The sequence below is a fragment of the Loxodonta africana genome, chromosome 25 (assembly GCF_030014295.1).
Source record: "Loxodonta africana isolate mLoxAfr1 chromosome 25, mLoxAfr1.hap2, whole genome shotgun sequence".
In the NCBI taxonomy this organism is placed as follows: Eukaryota; Metazoa; Chordata; class Mammalia; order Proboscidea; family Elephantidae; genus Loxodonta; species Loxodonta africana.
Window position 1 is genome coordinate 52,977,751 of NC_087366.1, and position 13,051 is coordinate 52,990,801.

At 45.8% G+C, this 13,051-nt stretch overlaps 1 protein-coding gene across 6 annotated transcripts in view; it reads left to right on the forward strand.

Annotated features, from left to right (window-relative positions):
- The window catches only part of TLR5 (toll like receptor 5), a 56,810-nt gene that overhangs the window by 14,143 nt on the left and 29,616 nt on the right, over window positions 1-13,051 (forward strand). For 3 of the 6 annotated variants that reach the window (XR_010319441.1, XR_010319442.1, XM_064276854.1), the window contains exon 2: window positions 9,922-10,084. The exons of the other annotated variants lie outside the window; for them this stretch is intronic. The gene's annotated coding sequence lies outside the window, so the exon portion shown is untranslated. The remainder of the gene's footprint in view (window positions 1-9,921; window positions 10,085-13,051) is intronic. 6 annotated transcript variants of the gene reach the window in all.

Genomic DNA, 13,051 nt, shown 5'->3' on the forward strand with positions numbered 1-13,051 from the left:
GAACTACCTTCATTGGTTGGGTTCATAGTGGTTAAGAGCTACTGCTATTAACCAAAATGTTGGCAGTTTGAATCCACCAGCCACTCGCTGGAAACCCGATGTCTTGTAGCATCGCTATGAGTCAGAATCAACTCGATGGCAACGGTTTTGGGTTTTTTTGGTTTTCTTCCACCACCTATTCCATATTCCCTTTACCCTCAACAAGCTTCTCAGCTGGTCATGGTTCTTTGCCTGGTGAGGTGACCCAAGCCTTCATCCCTGAAGGGTCTGGATCATTAGCAGTCATGTTGGAATTGGGTTGCTGAAGTTTTCCATTGACTTTAATCACAGTGCATGGTAGTACTAAGAGACACCCTAAACGGTCTCCTTATTCCAGACATACTCTTTTTTACCTTTGTTTTGCAACACCATTCCAATTTGCCCTTGGTAGTGAGGATCAATCACACCAGCCAGTACAATAACTCTGTTCTTTGCCTGTTGATCCGGAGGCATAAGGAGCCCAAAGTGGTCAAGTGGCGTTCTTAATTTCCAGTTTAATGGAATCCATTTGTGTCTCCAGGTGGGAGCATTCCTTGCTTTGGAACTAAGACCTCTAGACCTGCAGATCATAGGGTCACAGGGATGGGAAGCAAAAATTTTGCCAGTGGGTCACTAGTGGTAATAGTGAGTGGTGTCACTCCCATTTCCACCCCTTGATTCCTGGAACTGTAAATTTTGGCTGTGGGAAAAACAGCACTATATATTGGATGCTGGTTTAGAGAATATACAGCTTCCCAGAGAACATTTCCCCAACCCTGCAAAGTGTTGCCACCTAGCTGGCACCATAATTGTGTCTTTAGAAGGCCATGCCATAGTTCTATTAAGCCAGCTGCTTCAGTATGCTGGGGAACAGAGTAAGACCAATGAATTCCAGGAGCCACTGCTGCACTTTATTTGCTATGAAGTGTGTCCCTTGATCTGCGGCAATGCTGTGTGGGATACCATGATGATGGATAAGGCATTCTGTGAGTCCAAGGATGGTAGTTTTGGCAGAAGCATTGCATGCAGGGAAGGCAAATCTGTCCCAGACTGTCTATCCCAGTAAAAACAAAATGCTGCCCATCCTGTGATGGAAGTGGTCCAGTGTAATCAACCTGCCACCAGGTTGCTGGCTGATCACTCGAGGAATGGTGCAATATCGGGGACTCAGTGTTCGTCTCTGTTGCTGGCAGATTGGGCACTCAGCAGTGGCTATAGCTAAGTTGGCCTTGGTGAGTGAAGTCCATGTTGCTAAGCACTTGTATAACCTCCACTCCTGCCACCATGTCCCACTTTGTTTATGAGCCCATTGGGCAATGACAGGAGAGACTGGGGAAAGAAGATGACCGGTTTTCACAGAATGCATTGTCCTATCCACTTCGTTGTTAAAATCCTCCTCTACTGAGGTCACCCTTTGGCCCATTCAAAGAGATCTATCCACATACCTCTTCCCCATACCCTGTCTCTGATTTTCCAATCATGTTTCTTCTAAGTCCCTGACCATCCAGCCAAACTATTGGCAACAGCCCATGAATCAGTATACAATTGCATATCAGGCCATTTCTCCTTCCAAACAACCAGGTGCACTGCTCGAAGTTCTGCCCACTGGGAGGATATCCTTTACCCTGTCCTTCAGGGAGATCCCAGAAAGTGGCTGTAGTGCTGCCTCTGTCCATTTTTGAGTGTTGTTGTTAGTTCCAACTCATAATGACCCTATGTACAATAGAACAAAACACTGCCTGGTCCTGTGCCATGCCCACAATCGTTGTTATGCTTGAGCCCATTGCTGCAGCCACTGTGTCAGTCTATCTCATTGAGGGTCTTCCTCTTTTTCATTGACCCTGTACTTTACCAAGCATGATGTCCTTCTCCAGGGACTGATCCCTCCTGACAATATGTCCAAGGTATGTAAGACACAGTCTCCCCATCCTTGCTTCTAAGGTGCATTCTGGTTGTACTTCTTCCAAGTTAGATTTGTTCGTTCTTTTGGAATTCCATGGTATATTCAATATTCTTCGCCAACACCACAGTTCAAAGGCGTCAATTCTTCTTTGGCCTTCCTTATTCATTATCCAGCTTTCACGTGCATGTGATGTGATTGAAAATAACATGGCTTGGATCAGGCGCACCTTAGTCTTCAAGGTGACGTCTTTGCTTTTCAACACTTTAAAGAGATTTTTTGCAGCAGATTGACTGCAGCTTCCATGGGTATTGATTGTGAATCCAAGTAATATGAAATCCTTGACAACCTCAGTCTTTTCTTCATTTATCATGATGTTGTTTATTGGTCCAGTTGTGAGGGTTTTTGTTTTCTTTATGTTGAGCTGCAATCCATACTTTTGAGTGGTGGCTGCATATTTTGCAGAACCATCTGTAAACCAGGCATGAGTTTTCTCTTCCTCAGGCAAATGATCATAAGGTACTCCCCGTGAGGCCACAGGTGTGGACTGGGGAAGGGCAGGTAATATGACAGGAATGGGACCATACCATGAGCGTTTGGGCCACTTCCGCATACAACTTGTGTCTTCAGGTCCTGCTTGAGCCCAATCTTGTGTATACCACTTCCACTTAATGACGGAGTGCTGCTGTGCATGTCCAACTTCATGACTCTTTGGCTCAGACAACACCCAGTTCATGATGGGCAGCCCAGGTTGCATAGTGACGTTGTCCCATGGTTAAGTGTTCAGTCTCTGCTAACGTCCTATAAGAAGCCAAAAGCTATTTCTCTAAAGGGGAGTAGTTATCTGCAGAAGATGGCAGGGCTGTACTCCAAAATCGTAAGGGTCACACTGTGATTTACCCATAGGAGTGTCCTAAAGACTCCAAACAGCATCTCTATCAGACACTTCAAGAACTCTTGAATCAGCTGGATCATATGGTCCAAGTGGCAGAGCGGCTGGCGTAGCAGCATGAACCTGTTGCAAAACCGTTTCTTTTTCTGGGCCCCATTCAAAACTAGCAGCTTTTCAAATTACTTGATAAATAGGCCGGAATAATGCACCAAAATAAGGGCTATATCTCCAAAACCCAACAAAGCCCACCAGGCATTGTGCCTCCTTTTTAATTGTAGGAGAGGCCAGATGCAACAACTTATCCTTCACTTTAGAAGGACTATCTTGACCTGCCCCACACCACTGGATTCCTAGAAATTTCACTGAGGTGGAAGGCATGTGAATTTTTATGGGATTAATTTCTCACCTTCTAACATACCACGTTTTACCAATATGTCCAGAGTCACTGATACTTCTTCCTTACTAGGCCCAATCAGCATAATGTCATCCATGTAATGGACCATTGTGAAGTCTTACAGAAGGGAAAGGCAATCAAGGTCCCTGTGGACTAAGTTATGACATAGGGCTGGAGAGTTCATATACCCTGAGGTAGACAGTGAAGGTGTATTGCTGGCCTTGCCAACTGAAGGCAGACTCCTTCTGATGTTCCCTTGAAACCAGAATCAAGAAAAAGGCATTGGCCAGCTCAATAGCTGCAAACCGGGTATGAGGAAATGTACTAATTTGCTCAAGCAATGAAATCACATCTGGAACAGCAGCTCTGTGTAGTCACCACCTGGTTAAGTTTACGATGATCCACTGTCATTCTCCAAGATCCATCTGTTTTTTGCACAGGCCAAATAGGCTAGTTGACTGAGGATGTGGCAGTCCTTGATGGTGGCAGTAATCTCTGCAGTCACTCCAGGAATGCGGTATTGCTTTTAGTTTACGATTTTCCTAGGTAGGGGCAGTTCTCATGGCTTCCACTTGGCTTTTCCTATCGTAATAGCCATTACTTCACTTGTCAGTAATCCAGTGTGGGGATTCTGCCAGTTGCTGAGTATATCTCCTCCCATTATGCATTCTGGACTGGGAGAAATCACTACAGGATGAGTTCGGGGACCCACTAGACCTACTGTGAGACGAACTTGAGCTACTTCATTAATAACCTCACCTCCGTACGCCCCTACTCTGACTGGTGGGCCACAGTGACATTTTGGATATCTTGAAATTAGTGTCAGTTCAGAGCCAGTATCCAGTAATTTCCCAAAAGTCTGATTATTTCTTTTTCCCCAATGAACAGTCACTGTCATAAAAGGTCATAGATCCCTTTGGGGGAAGGCTGGGAAAAAGGTTAACAGTATAAACTTTTGATGGTGTGGTGGGGTCCTTCCTCAAGTGGATCCAGCCTCCCCTTCATTCAAGGATTTGTGGGTCTGTAAACTGGCTCAAGCCTAAGAATTGATTGGGGGCCGTGACTACATATTCTGATGGTTTGAGTTAGACTGTGGTTCACTTCACCTAGAATTCTTCCACTTGTACAGATCAAGTAAATATTTAGTAGATTTCCTATCTATTTCACTTCTAGGGATACCATGACTAAGTAACCCATGCTGCAAGCCCATATGAGTCAGACTGTTCTGATTACTGCTTTGACTCCGCTGTCCATTACAGTAACCCTGCTCACCTTGTCTTTGTGGACTGGGTGCTGCTACTTGGCCCCTGCTACCACAGGGTTCAATCAGCCTCCTTGTAGTTAAAAAAACAAAACAAAACAAAAAACCAAACCCGTTGCTGTCAAGTTGATTCCGACTCGTAGCGACCCTATAGGTCAGAGTAGAGCTACCCTGTAGAGTTTCCAAGGAGCGCCTGGTGGATTCAAACTGCCGACCTTCTGGTTAGCAGACATAGCACTTAACCACTACGCCACCAGGATTTCTCATTGTAGCTAGGTGTCTTAATTCAGTTAGGGCTGCTCCCACTGTCAAATCTGACTTACATAAACTAGCAATCACATCAGTGTTCAAGGATGCTGGGCTCCCTTCACAAATTTGTTCCTCACTGTTGTGGTAAAAGGTGTGTCCTCTGAGCACTCCAGGTGTCAAGCTGTAGGTCTAACCTGATAAATCCGCTCTAACATACTAATTTCCATAAGCCTTTGGTTACCCTCTTCTATAATATACCAAGGCAGGTCTGGTACTTCAACTTGATTTACTGTGGGCCACCATGTAATCCATGCTTCAATAAACTAGCCAAATAAACTATAGATCCTTTCCTAAACTCTTGAACTGAAACAATGAATGAAGAATTTGTGCTTAGTGGACCCATATCAATAAACTCAGACTGATCCAACTTTATGTTCCTTGCACCATTATCCCACACCCTTAATAGCCATTCCCACACATATTCCCCAGGTTTCTGTTTGTACTTATTAGAAAAGTCAAGCAGTTCTTCTGGAGTGTAGCATACCTTCTCCTGGGTCACACTTTATACTTTCCCTTTTGGGGCTCTCTGGGACTTAAGCCTAGTTATAGGTCTAGAAGCAAAAATGGGTGGTGGGATTAGGGCCTGAGAACAATCAGCAATGTCTTGTAAGGCATCTACCTCAGGCGATGCCCCAGGTGATGACTCAGACATCGCCCAAGGTGATATCTCAGGCAAAGGCTCTTCAGACACAGCTGGGTTAATCTCATAAAATGGGGGTAAAGAGGCTAATAGTTTTACTGGGGAGGGTGGCTTAGCAGACAAAGTTGGAGTAATCTCTTCAGATGGGAGTAAGAGGGCTGGTTCTGTTGGCAGGAGTGATTCAACAGAATTTAGGGGCTCAGTGTCCCCAGCTTCCTGATTATCTGCCCATATGTCCCCAACCCAAGTTTCAGGATCCTATTTCTTCCTAATCAATGCTCTCACTTTAACTTCAGACACCATTTGAGGTTGGGAATCAGTTGGTGTTGTAATTCAGCCACTCTTAAAATAAGATTCTGGTTTTAGTTTTCAGCAATATCAGCTCTGTTACTATAAGAAATAAGCCTTCTTTCAGGGCACAAGTGGCAACATTGAGGTCTTTCATGCAGCGCTTGAGCTGTGACTCTGAAGCCCTGAGCTCATTCCTTTCTTTCACCACTTTGTCTAGCAAAAGTAGGACCAGCCAACCACCTTCCCTATACTTCTCATTTTGACAGAATTATAGAAAAGTATCAAAACATGTGATCACCCAGAGCCTCGCTTCTCACCAGTACTTGATCTATTGTGGTATTTTGCATATTAATATTACCCCTCGTGCTATGGATTAGCAGCACCATCTTTACTACTGGAGGCAGAGTCATCAGTGCCTTTAAGACTAGTCAGACTTGAGAACTAATTTAGAAAACGCATCCTTTTGATTTTGTTTTCCTAGAACCATTCTCAGTACCAGATGTCTTAGGCTAGGTTCTCTAGAGAAGCAAAACCAGTGTATTTATATGTACACCTATATAAGTGTATATATAAATATATACTTAAGTAGGTATATAAAAGTGTATATATAAATCAGACACATATATGTCTCATATATATATATATATACATAGAGTTACTTATATATGTATATAAAGAGATATATGTATATACTTGATTTATATATATATATAGAGAGAGAGAGACTTATGTATATATAGAGAGAGATTTATCTCAAGGAAATGACTCACATGGTTGTAGCAGCTGGCAAGTCCGAAGTCCATGGTCAGATGTCAGGCTGGAGGCCTTTCCTGACACGTAGCTACAGGGACTGATGAACCCAAGATTGGCAGGTCGGCAGGTGAGACAGAAGACCAGTGGCTCACAAGCTGTGGAGACTGATGAGTCCAAGATCAGCAGGTAAGATGGCAGTCTGCTGGCTCACAGGCTGCAGAAGCTGACGAATCCCAAGATTAGAAGATACTATGGCAAGCCACTGGCTCCAGTTCCAAGAACCGGAGGTCAGACAATGATAAGCATCCTGAACAGGCAAATGAGCTTTGCCAGAACGACCATATATACATATTGGATACAGGCCACATCCCCGAGGAAACTTGCATTACAACTGATTGGCTGATCACATCAGCTCTCATCACGGAGGATAACTACATCATTACATAACTGCCAAATTACAACATTACATAACTGCCATACTACATCATTATGTAACTGCCAAACCACTGAGAATCCTGGACACACAACCTTAACCATAACAGTTGCCATCCAGTCCATTCAGACTTGTGGCAACCCCTTGTGTGCAGAGTGAAACAACTCTATAGCATTTTTAAGGCTGTGACCTTTCTAAGGTAGATTGCCAGGCCTGTCTTCTGAGGTACCTCCCGGTGGGTTGAAGCAGGCAACCTTTCTGCTAGTAAGTGGTCCGGCACTTAACCATTTGTACCCCCAGGGACCAGCAGACACAGGTTGGGACGTTCAGTTGCTTGGTGAGCTACCTTTTCCCAAGGATTTCAAATATGTCCTGCTAGTTGTTAGCTTTTAATAATAGTTCTGAGAAAATGATTTATTTCCATGTAAGGTTTAAAACTATGCTTAAGAGTTTATAATGAGCAGACAAAAGGGAAGCCATTCTGTACCTACGCCATCTGGGTTTTCTATGTACTTTCTTGAGGATATCAGTGCCTCTGGTATGCTGCTGCTTTCATTGTTTCGTGGTGTTTGGGACCACCACCTGAAGACATTAAAGAAAGCAGGAGAAACTTTTGTGTAATTTTCCACAAGTGAAAAAAAAAAGAGAGAGAGAAACACCCCATCGTCACCATGTATTGAGAAATTCCATTTCCTTCTCTCACTCTTTCCCAATGAAGGTTCCTAAAAAGAATACATTTCTGGTAAGGGGCCGCTGGATAAATGATGTCTGCCCACTTACGCAAGGAGCCCTGGTAGTGCAGTGGTTAAAGCGCTTAGCTGCTAACAGAAAGGTAGATGATTTGAACCCACCAGTCACTCCGTGGGAGAAAGATGTGGCAGCCTGCTTCCAAAAAGATCACATCCTTAGAAAGCCTGTGGGGCGGTTCTCCTGTAGAGTTGCAATGAGTTGGAATAGACTCGGTGGCAGTGGGTTTGGGTTTTGGGCCCACGTAAACAAGCCAGTATGAGAGGATTATGCACGAATAACGGGATCCTCGGGTTGGGCGGGAAACCCTGGTGGTGTAGTGGTTAAGTGCTACGGCTACTAACCAAAAGGTTGGCAGTTCGAATCTGTCAGGCGCTCCTTGGAAACTCTATGGGGCAGTTCTACTCTGTTCTATAGGGTCGCTATGAGTTGGAATCGACTCAATGGCAGTGGGTTTGGTTTGGTTTTCTGGTTGGGCACTGGAGTGTCCTTGCTTGGAAAGCAGCTGTTAACGCTGCTGGGGAGGAGGGAGGCAGAAACCGTTACTGCCGTTTTATAGATGGTTAAACGGATGCTCAGAGAGACAGAGTACTTGCTCAGTGTCACACATCTATTCAGTTGTAGAGCTAGAATTTGAACTCAGCTACAAAGTTAGCTGTCACTTTGATCTTTCAAAAAAAAAATCAAAATTGTATAAAAAAAATAATTTTTTTTTTTTAAATTGTATACCAAACCAAAAAACCCATTGCCATCAAGTCAATTCCGACTCATAGCAATTCTATAGCACAGGGTAGAGCTGCCCCATAGGGTTTCCAAGGAGTCGCTGGTGGATTCAAACCGCTGACCTTTTGGTTAGCAGCCATAGATCTTAACCACGTCACCACCAGGGCTCTGAAAATTGTATACAGTGCAAAATAAATATAGAACCTCAAAGGCTGTGTGTGGGGGGATGTTGGGGCAATTGCTTTGAAGGTAAGAGCTCAGGAATTAAAGGCATGACACTTCAGTTTTCAAATTCAGTAGTGATCACCTCTCTCTCTGCTTTGGGAATGGCAGACCTGCCCAGGGCCCCTGTGTGCACTGTAAACATAAGCAAGCTATGGGAACTTCCCAGCAGAGCAGTGCTGAGAGCAACTCGTGGCCTCCACACCCCCCATTTCAGCCTCTCAGGGGCGATTCTGCCAGCTCCTCCTTGCCAGCTCCTCCTTTCCATCTCCTTTGTGTGCCCCCTGCCTGTCTCCAGGAGACACGCCTGTCCTGGAGCCAGAGAAATGGCACCCAAGTGCTCCTTTTTCTTTAGCTCCTAGTAAAACGACGTGGCTTGTCCAGTTCCCCCTCCTCAGAAGCTTCAAATGAATCTCCTTTGAGATACTATCTGATGCTTCACCCTTCAGGACTAATAAGAATTGAGGTGAATATAATACGGTCCCCCCTGTCAAAAGTGATCACGCAGCATCTTGGTCATACCCCAGCCCCAGGAGAATGAGGCAGCCTAGGTGGGCAGGGGGTAGTGAGCAGTGGGGTAAATAAAGCCATTTGCCATGGAGTCAATTCTGACTCATGGTGACCCCGTGGGTGTCAGAGCAAAACTCCAGGGTTTTCAATGGCTGATTCTTCAGAAGCAGATTGTTGGGCCTTTCTTCAGAGGAACCTTTGGGTGGACTCCAGCCGCCGACCTCTCGGTTAGTAGCCTAGTGCACTACCCAGGGACTAAGACCCAATAGTTACACAACGTCTCCCAGCACAGCCATGATTCCCCTAATCATACTGCTTAGAAACATCAGACTCCGATGGCCATCTTAGCTCTGTTTGTCTTCAGAAACCCAGAAGGCCTTTGGGTCTGCAGGTTCTCTGGTTCACAGGACAGGAGAGACAGTGGAATTGTCTTCAATTTTGTGTTTGCGTCCATGGTAACCATATGACCACAGAAATGTCAGGAAAGGGATTTCCTTACCACCACAGTGATAGGGAAAAAAGGACCGAGCAACGGAGCAAAGTGTGGAGTTCTCTTCCCTGGGGTGACAAGGGAGAGAAAGCTGCCCATCTCGCTGGCTGGTTTAGACATCTGCCTTATGAATGAGAGGCTGGGCCAGGAATTTCTCAGGATCTCTTTAGCCCTGTTGCTCTATACCCTTCAATTTACAAAGTGGTCTTGATCTTTTCCAATTAACATTCCACTTAGTAAGGGGCACATTAAAGTTTTAAATTCTTCCACAAAGAAGAATTTAATGGCAAAATGATTTCTGTTTCTCCCCCTTAATTAGCTTTCCTATTCACTCGTAGGAACACAAAAGACCTTTCTCCTGATTCATGGAAAAAATAACTGCCCATCACCACTGTCACGAGGTTCCTGTAGCCTCAGGAACTGAAGTCTAAGCAGCCAGGAGGTCCTCTGCCTCTGGAATCAGAGGGACTTATTAGAAGTCCCTTGTGTTAGGGTTGGGAGGTAAGTGCCCCCGATGAAAATATATCTTCTTCAAACTATCAGCTGCCTGTTTAAATTGTGCCAAGTACAGTGGGAGACTAAAAACAATTGCTGCGGATTTCTCCAACCTTTCAGTTAGCAGCCCATCTCGTTAACAGTTTGGACCACCCAGGGACTACTGTGCAAGGTACCACAGGAATAAAACCACGTCCCTACCTTCAGGAGTTTTACAGTCTAGTCGCAATGCTGTAATGGAGTGTAAACAAAACATTAAGAAAGAGATAAAGCGTGCCTGTGGAAATGTGAGGACTCTATCAGGGAAGAGCTGGCATCTGAGGTAGCCTTTGAAGGGTAAGTTGGAATAGGATAAGCAGTCAAGTACAGTTGTCCCTCGGTATCAGCGGGGGATTGGTTCCTGGACCCCCCTGGATACCAAAATCTGAGCATGCTCAAGTCTGTTACATAAAATCTTGTAGTATTTGCATATAACCTGCGCACACCCTCCTGTGTACTTTAAATCATCTCTAGATTACTTATCTTACCTAATACAATGTAAATGCTATGCAAATAGTTGTTATACAGCACTGTATTGTTTGGGGAGTAATGACAAGCTGTGAGAGGAACAATGCTCAAACTCTGCGTGCTGGAGAGAGCCTGAGGACCTGTGAGATGACGGGAGGCTACAGCAGGGTGTGCCTACACATTGCTGCATTCACAGGGATTCAGGGCAGTGCTCAGTGCGTGGCCAATTCAGGTTTTGCTTTTTGCAACTTTTATTCCCCCTGAATATTTTCAATTTGCAGTTGAATCCTCAGATGCCACACCCGTGGATACAGAGGGCCAACTATGTAAGAATTCTAAGCCCGGGGCCAGCCTAAGCAGAGAAGGAGGGATGGAGGCCAGGTTCTGAGAATGGCAAGTTATCCCCTGGAGCCCCAGGCAGTGATGGCAAGATGATGGTGGCAGATACAGCCCTGGTTGGCTTGCACTTCCAACTCTAAAAATGCAAAGGTTCAAGTGCCAATGCCATTCCAGGAATAGATTGTAGCCTGTGCCGGCCTGTGCCTTCTGAGCACAGGGCATCTTCTGAGCACGGGGCACTCAAGTTTGCACGATTCAGCCCCCCCTGTGCTCTAGCCTGAGTGAGCTGCCTGGGGCCTCATCACACTTGTGTGACCTGCAGGGCCCACCTCCCAGGGGCCACTGAGGGATGCTGGCACAGAACAGCTAGGAGGGGCCTGGAGCACTCCTGATAGGCATTGCTGTCCACACAGTGAGCCCACCTGACTGGCCAGCAGAGGGCAGCAGCACCCTCCTGGTCAGGAGCTGGACCTTCTTTCTCTCCTCCAAATAGGAAGCAAGGTCAAATGCTTCTGAGAGGGCCTGGGCAAGAGTGGGATGGGGGTGAGGGTAGCCTGGGGAAGGTTTGGAATCACACCTGAGAGGGAGCCGACTTGGAACCCGTCAAAGGATTGCCAAGTCGTGTTGAGTCACGGCGACTGGGGCCTGCACGTCTGTGCAAATACTAATGTGCAGTGTGGGGATTTTGCTGATGGAGCTCAGCAACAGGTGGAGGCACGTGGAAGGCAGGCAGGCAGTTGGTGTTGGCAGAGGGGATAGCAGAACAAGGAGGTAGGAGAGCTGAAGGTATTGACAGGAGAGTTTAAAGGGAAGGCCCATGGGATCTAGAATGGTGGAGAGCTGTATGAAGGTGTAAAGAGCAGATAAAGTTCGAGGGTCAGAGAGTTGGTGTGGTGGAAGCAGGGACTTGAGAGCTGGAAGGAAGGAGGTTGTGCTGAGAGAGCAGGAGGGAAGAGCTCGGCATTTCAGAGGGGGAGCTCTGGGGAGGTGCGGTGGACCATCACACGGAAGTTGGAGAGGACAAGGAGCTGTATCTTAGTCATCTAGTGCTGCTGTAACAGCAATACCACAAGTGGATGGCTTTAACAAACACTTCATTCTCTCACAGTCTAGTAGGCTAGAAGTCCAAATTCAGGGTGTCAGCTCCAGGAGAAGGCTTTCTCTGTTGGCTCTGGAGGAAGGTCCTTCTCATCAATCTTCCCCTGGACTAGGAGCTTCTAAGTGCAGGAACCCTGGGTCCAAAGGATGCCCTCTGCTCCTGCCACTGCTTTCTTGGTGGTATGAGGCCCCTCTGTCTCTTTGCTTGCTTCTTTCTTTTATATCTTAAAAGAAATTGGCTCAAGACACAATCCAATCTTGTAGATTGAGTCCTGCCTCATTAATGTAACTGCTCCCTAGCCCACCTCATTCACATCATAGAAGTAGGATTTACAACACATAGGAAAATCACGTCAGATGACAAAATGGTGGACAATCTGCTAGCCCAAGACAGGAACCATTCCCAAAGCCAACTCTTCAGACAGGGATTGGACTGGACTATAAATAGAAAATGATACTGCTGAGGAGTGACCTTCTTGGATCAAGTAGACACATGAGATAATGTGGGCAGCTCCTGTCTGGAGGGGAGATGAGAAGTCAGAGGGGAAAAGAAGCTGGCTGAATGGACACAGAAATACTGCGTCGAAAGAAGGAGTGTGCTGTCTCATTAAGGGGAGAGCAACTGGGAGTATATAGCAAGGTGTATATAAATTTTTGTATGAGAGATTGACTTGATTTGTAAACTTTCACTTAAAGCACAATAAAAAGTTTTTTTTTTAAAATGGTGGACAATCACACAATACTGGGAATCATGGCCTAGCCAGATTGATTGACAGATTTTTGAGGGACACAATTCGATCTGTGACAAGCTGAGGGGCTGACCCTCTGCAGGGATGGGGATGACATCATCTCTGCAGGGATGGGGATGACATCATCTTTCAGTCTGTGACAAGGTGAGAGGCTAACCCTCTGCAGGGATGAGGATGACATCATATTTCAATCCATGACAAGCTGAGAGGCTGACCCTCTGCAGGGATGGGGATGACATCATCTGGGATGACGGCAGGCTAGAGGTGAAGAGGAAGGCTG